Raw genomic sequence first — 8,982 nt, 5'->3', positions numbered from 1 at the left:
AAAAAAAAAAGACTACCACAAAGCAACAAACTGAAGAACTCTCAATCCTCACCCCAGCCCCAGTCTCATTCCCTCCAACCCCATGCACATAGTGAAAGCCTTAGAGTTCAACATTCAGTCGAAAATATGATAATAATCAATGATATTGAAATTATGATACAAGGATAAAGAATGGTTAAGAAGCTTATCTGCCAACACAGAGAGTCCGTGTGAGAGTGTGGGTTTGAATCCCGCTCTCGCCCTTTCTCCCAAGTATGACTGGAAAACCGTGACTGTGGTCATTCGGATGAGACCATAAACCGAGGGTCCCGTTTTCAGCACGCACTTGGCGCACTGAAAAAGAACCCATGGCAACGTGATGATGTGTTGTCCTCCGGCAAAGTTCTGAAGAAGAAATCCACTCTGATATGTACACACAAATATATATTATGCTTGCACTCAAAGCCTGGGTAGGCGCGTTGGGTTATGCTGCTGGTCAGGCATCTGCCTTGCAGATGGGGTCTAGCGTATATGGATTTGTCCGAGAGCGATGATGCTTCTTTGAGAAACTGGAACTGGGGCTGAAACTGCCGGGTGTGTCCAGTTATTGACAGCCAGGCTGTTGAGCCAGGTATCACCCCCCGAACCCCCCCCCCCCCATCCCCTCCCTCCCACCCCCGTATCTATCGATTGCCAGCTGTTGCCCGTGTTTTTCCTGTGAAGAAAAAAAAGAAGAGAAAAAAAAGAAGAAGAAAAACAGAAGATAAAACGTCCGTTCTAATTCTACAGGTGTTGCTGGGAAAACACGCATGTTGGTCTTTGATCGATACGTTCGCCCTGTGTGTGTGTGTGTGTGTGTGTGTGTGTGTGTGTGTGTGTGTGTGTGTGTGTGTGTCTGTTCCTCGATGTATGGCTGTCTCTGTCAGGCTGCTCGTCTGTCTCTCATCAGGTTCTGTCTCTGTATGTTTCTCTGTCTGACGGTGTCTGTCTCGGTCTTTCTCCCAGTCTCTCCGTCTGTGTGTTTGTCTCCCCTGGCCTCTCACCTTTCCCTGTCCATTCAGTATCGCATTTTGTTTTCCAGCCATTTTTCAGTCAGTCATTGCGTCAGTCAGAAGTCTGTGTGTGCGTGCGTGTGCGTGTGTATCATAGTGTGTGCTCTCTCTTTCTGATTCTGTCTCTCCGTCCCCATCTCTGTCTCTCACCCCACCCCCCCCTCTCTGTCTCTCTCTCGTGCCGCGCGTGGTGTGTGTGTGTGTGTGTGTGTGTGTGTGTGTGTGTGTGTGTGTGTGTGTGTGTCTTATCCACATGTCAGCGAAGTAAATTATAGGATTGTGTAATTCAGAGTCCAAGCAAAATTGTAATGTACTAGAATACTGTCTGTTATTGTTGGCAATGTTAGGAACCTGATGACGTATGAACATTAAACCATCTGGAATCTGGAATCTCTCTCCTGTGACTGTCAGAACAGGAGAGGAGACAAGTCCTGTCCCGATTATCAGGGCTATAATTTGATCAAGGTGGAGAGTGTCATGCCCCAGTTACATCCATACCCACTCTCTCGGCCAAGAGGGTTTCAGGACAGTCGGCGCTCAGATGGTCACGTTCCCAACTCAGCAGCCCCCAAGGCTGCAGCACTAAGAGCCAGTGCAATATTGCCTCCTATATAGTCTTTAAGACACACACACAAAAACTAAGCTGTAGATGACTTCTTCTTCTTCTTCTGCGTTCGTGGGCTTCAACTCCCACGTTCACTCGTATATACGCGAGTGGGCTTTTTACGTGTATGACCGTTTTTACCCCGCCATGTAGGCAGCCATACTCCGCTTTCGGGGGTGTGCATGCTGGGTATGTTCTTGTTTCCATAACCCACCGAACGCTGACATGGATTACAGGATCTTTAACGTGCGTATTTGATCTTCTGCTTGCGTATACACACGAAGGGGGTTCAGGCACTGGCAGGTCTGCACATATGTTGACCTGGGAGATCGTAAAAATCTCCACCCTTTACCCACCAGGCGCCGTCACCGTGATTCGAACCCGGGACCCTCAGATCGAAAGTCCAACGCTTTAACCGATTCAGCTATGGCTCCCGTCTGTAGATGACTTTCAATTGCAATGGAGACACCATCGCTCACACAGCTCTCACTTTACTGTTGGCCCAGCTGTTAGCTTATGTCAGTCTGTGACATGATATAACTGAGCTGAGCGTTGGGCACGAGCGTGTGTGACTGTACGTAAACTGACACTTACAACGATAAAATGAAGAATGACTGCTGAGTCTGTAAAAACACCAAATGGAGAAAGTTTATTTAAAAAAAACAACACACACACACACCAAAAAACCAACAAAAAAACCCAGCCACACACAAAAAACAACAACTGTGAGTTATGAAATAAGACTCACTTTTGTCAAACCTTCTCCATTATGACAATTACAACGTTATTTTTTTCTTTCAATCGTTTCAGGTGGGACGCTCGTGCTCATCATCATCATCATCATCGTCATCATCATCATCGTCAACATCATCATCATCATCATCATCACCAGAGACTGTGGAACATCAGCCTTGGAGCCTGTCACTGGCCTGACCCTGTGCCTTCCTGTATCTACCACCAACATCAACGTGACACAAGTCGTCATTCACTGCCAGCAGCAACATCAACGTGTCACTGTGAGATCAGGTCAATGTGTCCAGTGCAGTCTGTGTCATAATGGACTGACTAAACGACACTTGCGCCATGGTAGGTGAAGTTTGAGTGATTGAGTTCTTCTCCATGAGAGGGCCAGCGGACGCCTCGACCAAAAAACAAAAAACAAAACAAAACAACAACAACAACAACCCCCCCCCCCCCCCCAAAAAAAAACAACAACAAAAAAACAAACCCAAAAACAACAACAAAAAAACAACAACAAAAACACAAAACAAAAACAAACAAAAAACAACAACAAAAAACAACAACAAACAAGCAAACAACCCCCCCAAAAAAAACAACAACAACAACAACAACAACAACAAAAAAACAACAACAACAAAACAAAACAAAAGACAACAAGAAGAGAATTCCGATTGAATGTGTGAGTAGTGGATTGATGGCCTAGAGGTAACGCGTCTGCCTAGGAAGCGAGAGAATCTAAGCGCGCTGGTTCGAATCATGGCTCAGCCGCCCATATTTTTTCTCCTCCTCCACTAGACCTTGTGTGGTGGTCTGGACGCTAGTCATTCGGATGAGACGATAAACCGAGGTCCCGTGTGCAGCCAAGCACTTAGCACACGTAAAAGAACCCACGGCAACGAAAGGGTTGTCCCTGGCAAAATTCTGTAGAAAAATCCACTTCGATAGGAAAAACAAATAAAACTGCACGCAGGAAGAAAAAAAAAAAAGGTGGCGCTCTCAGTGTAGCGACGCGCTCTCCCTGGAGAGAGCAGCCCGAATTTCACTCAGAGAAATCTGTTGTGACAAAAAAGAGAAATACAATACAATACAATACCGCCTCCACCCCTCTAACCATACCCCCTCCCCCCAATCCCCCACTCCCCCACTCCCTATCCCATGTCAACCCACTCCGAATCAGCCCCATCCCTTTCCTCCCCCCTCTCCCCTTCCCCTCTCCCCGCTCACTCGTTTTCGTGTGCATGTCATTCACTGCAGTCTTATCTGACAATCCGTCGGATTCAAGATTGACAGCTACTAAGAATATTACTGTGAGCAGCTCCATCACGAACATTGTCGTCGTCGTTGTCGTCTACGTTGTCTTCATCACCATTATTGATGGACCTGTCATCAGATCTACTTGGGAGAGTTCTCTTTCTCATCATCATCACCATCACCGCCATACTAACACCTACCGTCACCACCGCCACCATCATCATCATCGTTATTATTTTTCATTGATTGTAATCGGATTCGATGTGTTTATCTTGATGATCAGTATACTGTAATCATCATCACCGTCATCGTCATTATTGTTATTAGCATGGCAGCACTCACCAGAATTACTGTTAAGAAGCTTATTATTATTGTTGGTGGTGGTTTCATTATTATTATTATTATTATTATTATTATCATCATCATCCTCGTCGTCATCATCATCAGTAGTAGTAGCAGCAGTAGTAGTATCATTATTATTATAATTGTTTTTGTTGTTATTACATTTGATCAAATTAAAAGAAGTCCTTCATCGTCATCATCTTCATTGTCATTGTTATTCATACCATAATCATCATCAGCATTATCAATTGTTATCCTTTGTCAACTGAACTGATCAGTTGAACATTGCAAGCTCAACTCGAAGTTGTGAAATCTGAATAGGAACTTGATCTTGCCGATGCTGATTTGTACATGGGAATTTTGCCAAATGTTTCGATTTACCTTTTTTTTTTTTTTTTTTTTCAATGGAAACGTTGCCATGCAGGTATTTATGTGGTCAAATGTTGCCAACGATTTCTGAATGAAAATGTTGCCATTGGTTATTTCTGAAAAAGATATAGTGCCAGTGTTTTCTTTATGAAAACGTTGCCAATTGTTTCTGTAAGAACATGTTAGCAATTGATTCTGTTTGGAAACGTTGTTAATTATTTCTTCGTGGAAACTCTGCCAAATATTTTGCATGGAAGCGTTGCCAGTGGTTTCCGCATTGAAACGTTATCACTGGCAGCTATTTCTGTATGGAAACGTTGCCAATGGATTCTGTATGAAAATCTTGCCAATGATTTCTTGCATGGAAACATCGCCAGATATTTGTTTGCATGGAACTCTTTGTTGCCAACGATTTCTGAAAGGAAATGCTGCCAATGTTAATACGCCTGGAAACGTGATCTCGTTGTGTGTTTTCATTCTAATTCATACCTCGAAAGGCGATACAGGATTAACAAAATCTCCGAATCTCTGGGTACACGTTCTCGCGCATGCACTCGAAATAATGACAGTGGCCAATTATAATTTAAATGAGTAAAAACAAACAAATACTACAAACGGAAACAGTGTATATAGTGTTGAATACAGAGATTTCCGGTCGGCATCCTTGGGGGAGGAGTAAGCGCAAGCGCTCAAGCGCACGTGTGTATATTATGTAGTAGCGCCGCTCACATTGTTTAGTGTCGATTATTTAAACAGAAGAAAGAAGAGAATTTGTAAGGGTTTTCTTTTTATATATATAGTGTTGATGGTTCTAATGCCCAAGAGGCGATTGCGCATTATTTTATGATTCTGTACTTGAAGTTAAATGACAGAGTCCACGTGTTGCATTGTGAAGTGCGCACTTTGTCACTATTTTGTTTGACATCCAACAAGGAAAATCCTCGGACAAGAGCGGTCACGGTGACAAAGTAAATCTAATATGTGTGTGTGTGTGTGTGTGTGTGTGTGTGTGTGCAAGCGTGCACGTGCATGTATTTGAGCTGAGTACTCGCGTGTATGTGTATGTGCCAGTAAGGGGCGCGGTTGCACACACGTATCTCGAAACAGATGTATATAGCCTATAGAGGTTGATTGATAGGAAAAAGAGTCTTATGATTTTATAGTACAAAGTTTCAGCAATTTTTCAGACGAAGAAGACACGTATAAAGCTTCAGGCTGTTTGGCGAAACGGACTGTGTCGTGCAGGGAAAGATGAGATTCAGACCTGCTGGATGAGATTTGGCGTGGCTTGATTCCACGTGTCAGTGCCTATCAACATTACTGACATACTGACTTGTGAAAATTAATGTTCTTATAATTTTACTCTTATCTTCCATCTGTCCGTTTGTCTGTCTGGACTTGGTTGAGGTTTTTTTATTTAAAAAAAAAAAAAAAAAATTCAGCCTGAGTTGAAATATCCATGTAACTGCCTTAAAATAATCGTTGCCTTGTTGATGCATTATATTTTCACAGTTCTTCGCTCAGTAAAAGAATATGTCCATAAAGAGCTATGATTTACTCCCTCTTCTGAATGCCTGTCATTTTCCTATTTTGTGATTTTCCCTCGGTGTGTGTGTGTGTGTGTGTGTGTGTGTTTCCTTTTCGATTTCAGCTGGTGGTGGATCGTGTCTATAGTCTTTTTTATTTTTATTAATTTTTTTTAATCGTTTATCTGTGCACGCTTTTTCATGTTCAGCTGGTTTAGCGGAGGCTGTTTTCTGGCACTCTATTTGTGTGGTCTGTTGTGATGTCATAACATTTAACGAAGCACATTGAACGAGCAATGCATTCCATGCCACCATGACGTTTCCATTTTTTTGTTTTATTTGCCTGTTTATTAGTTTGTTTCTAAAGTGCATGCCTGCTTACATTTCCCCCGGTTATCTTTCACTTCACACATTGTGAACTCTGATTATTTCGACACCAGACGAAGCTACGCACTTATTTTGTCATTGTTTTTTTCTAGGTACGTTTACCTGTGTGTGTGTTGCACTGTTTATGTGGTGTTAAAAAACAAACAAACAAAAAAACCAAAAAAAAAAAAACCAGAGAGAAGAATAATAACCCAGAGCACTGAAGTGGAATACGTGTCTCTCCTTTTAAACAGCCACACGCACATCAATGCCCCCGCTTCCTATATTTTTTGTTGTTGTGTATCCGTATCTCACTTTCTGTTTCGTCTTCTGTGTGTGTGTGTGTGTGCTTTCCTTTTTAATGGCTCCCTCCTTCTATTCACTCTTCATGTGTGTGTGTGTGTGTGTGTGTGTGTGTGTGTTTGCGTGCGCGCGCGCGTACTAAAGAAGTGAGACTTAACACTTTGGGGAGAGAGTCTAGTTTACCACCACCTCCTCTCCTCTTCTTCCCTTCAGTCCTTGTGTCATCATGTGACTTCATATATACAATAAAATATATTGAACATTCCAGACTTTGCAGGATCATGTTTTTCAGCCCCTTTTTGCAGTGGTGTGTATATGACATTTTTAAGATAAAGTTAAAAATGTTCGCTTTGTCACTCAGCTTATAAAAGCGTTGTAAGTTTTTATCTATGTTCCTTCTCATGTTGTCAACTTCATGAAAAAAAAAAAAGAAAAGAAAAACAACAAAACAAAGAGTATTTGGTTCGAATGAGGACGAACACTAACGCAACCAAATGTCACTGCTCCTTCTCCATCACACACACTTTCACGCACATACACATAGAGAACTGCGCAGCAGTCTCTGTAATTATACCAATGTGTAGCGTGGTGGTAGTTTGCATTGAACAGAGCGAGAACATACACAGCTGGAACAACAAAAGCAGCTGACAGTAACAAGAGACTAGATTAAATATTATTACTGGCCTGCCCCATTAGTCAGCAATTAACGCTCGTCCATCAGCATACAGAATGACACTGAGGCAGGCTCTCTGTTGGAAAAGTTCATCAAAATGGCAAGCCTACCATGTTTTCTTTTTTTTCTCATCTTATAAAATATATCACGACACTTAGTGTGTCCGGGAGTGAAAAGGTCAGTATTGACGATTACATTGGGTGTGTTTGTGTGCGTGTGTACTGGTGTCCTTTGTGAGAGATCACGCTTTTGAACGTCTCCACACAATCACCGACACTCACACAAACACATAAGTTTGGATATATTTTCTGCAAAGACTGCCCTGGTATCTGCATAGGTAACGCACATATACATATAAGTACACAAGCACACACACTATCACAATTTAGCTTACACGTGTACATGCACAAACACACTTAGGTAACACACACATACATGCACAAACACACAATTACAAAGGTAACACACATGTACATGCACACACACAAACACATAGGGAATGCACACAAACATGCACAAACACACACACTTGGGTAACACACGCATACATGCACAAACATGCTCTGGTAAAAAAACACACATACACAACCACACACACACCAGCACATCACTGTTTTTGCCACACACTATCATCAGTAATATACCTGCTGGTGGGGGAATACCTTGTATCGTCATGCTGTTTCCTACTAAACAAGTGGACTGTGTGTTCAAGCAATTTTTGTATCATTGCTCTTCTATTTATTCTATTTATTCAAAACCTGTGCTCTTTATTCTAATACCTTGATGCATTACACCCATGTTCACTATTTGCAAACTTTGTCAAAATTTTGCTCTTATGAGAATGTAGAGTTTTGAATTTGTTGAATGAAAAAAATGCCTTCATAGTTAACACTGCCTGCAAAATTGTGTATTTGTCTGGATAAACTCAGCTTTATGTCAAGTGGAAGGCTGCAAGTGCTACATACTTTCTGCATAGTTCACACAACAATGTAAAATGACCTCAAACTATAACAGACTTCATTTCAACTGCTTATCTTATACATATATAAGATGTTTGTAACCCATGTTTTCCTGCCCCCCCCCCCCCCTCTTCTCCCCTAAAAAACAAAAAAACAACTACACATCTTGAAAACATTTTCCTTTCTACTTGTAAAAACTCAACCATTCTGAAATGTGCCAAGTACAAGAAAAGCAGTTCATTCAGACAGGCGCTCATATAAGACATATAAGGACAGATTCTCATTCATTTATTCAGTCTAGGCATCAAGCATATGGTTGAAAAATATCTACACTCATCAGAATCAATGACAGTAAACTGAACAACGGATACTAACAAAGAGATCAATATGAAGTGTGTGCAAAACTGACGATCATGTACACAAAACAATGTATAACTGAAAACGTAAAAACTCATCACTTCCCGTGGACAGAGAGAGAAAAAAAGGAAAGAAAAGAAAAAAAAAAGTCACTGAACATCTGAAACAAGACAATTTACTTTAGCCGCACAAAGCACTGTGTCATTCTGTATCAATATATGATTATCGTAAAAAGAGTTAAGAACTGTTCATCCCAACAATTAGCTGCTTTTGTCACACTGTCGGCACAATTCCTACAGCCTCTACTCTCCTTCCTCTGTTCTTAGGAGGTAATTTATCTATCTTCTTTCTTTTTGCTGTTCATTTCAGATCACTTCTTTCATTTTCTCCTCTTCTTTCAAGGGCTGGATAAAAAGCAACAAACAAAACAAAAAACAAACACCCCCCCCGCACCCCCACC

At 41.6% G+C, this 8,982-nt stretch overlaps 1 protein-coding gene across 1 annotated transcript in view; it reads left to right on the top strand.

The window, feature by feature from the left end:
- Window positions 1-6,800, top strand: part of LOC143296035 (uncharacterized) — a 16,070-nt gene extending 9,270 nt beyond the window's left edge. The window contains exon 2 of the mRNA XM_076607780.1: window positions 2,446-6,800. The gene's annotated coding sequence lies outside the window, so the exon portion shown is untranslated. The remainder of the gene's footprint in view (window positions 1-2,445) is intronic.
- Window positions 6,801-8,982: the final 2,182 nt, after the last annotated feature.

Source organism: Babylonia areolata, chromosome 21 (assembly GCF_041734735.1).
Source record: "Babylonia areolata isolate BAREFJ2019XMU chromosome 21, ASM4173473v1, whole genome shotgun sequence".
NCBI lineage: Eukaryota > Metazoa > Mollusca > Gastropoda > Neogastropoda > Buccinidae > Babylonia > Babylonia areolata.
The sequence above is the reverse complement of the archived record's forward strand: the minus strand, read 5'-3'. Positions and strand labels throughout refer to the sequence as shown.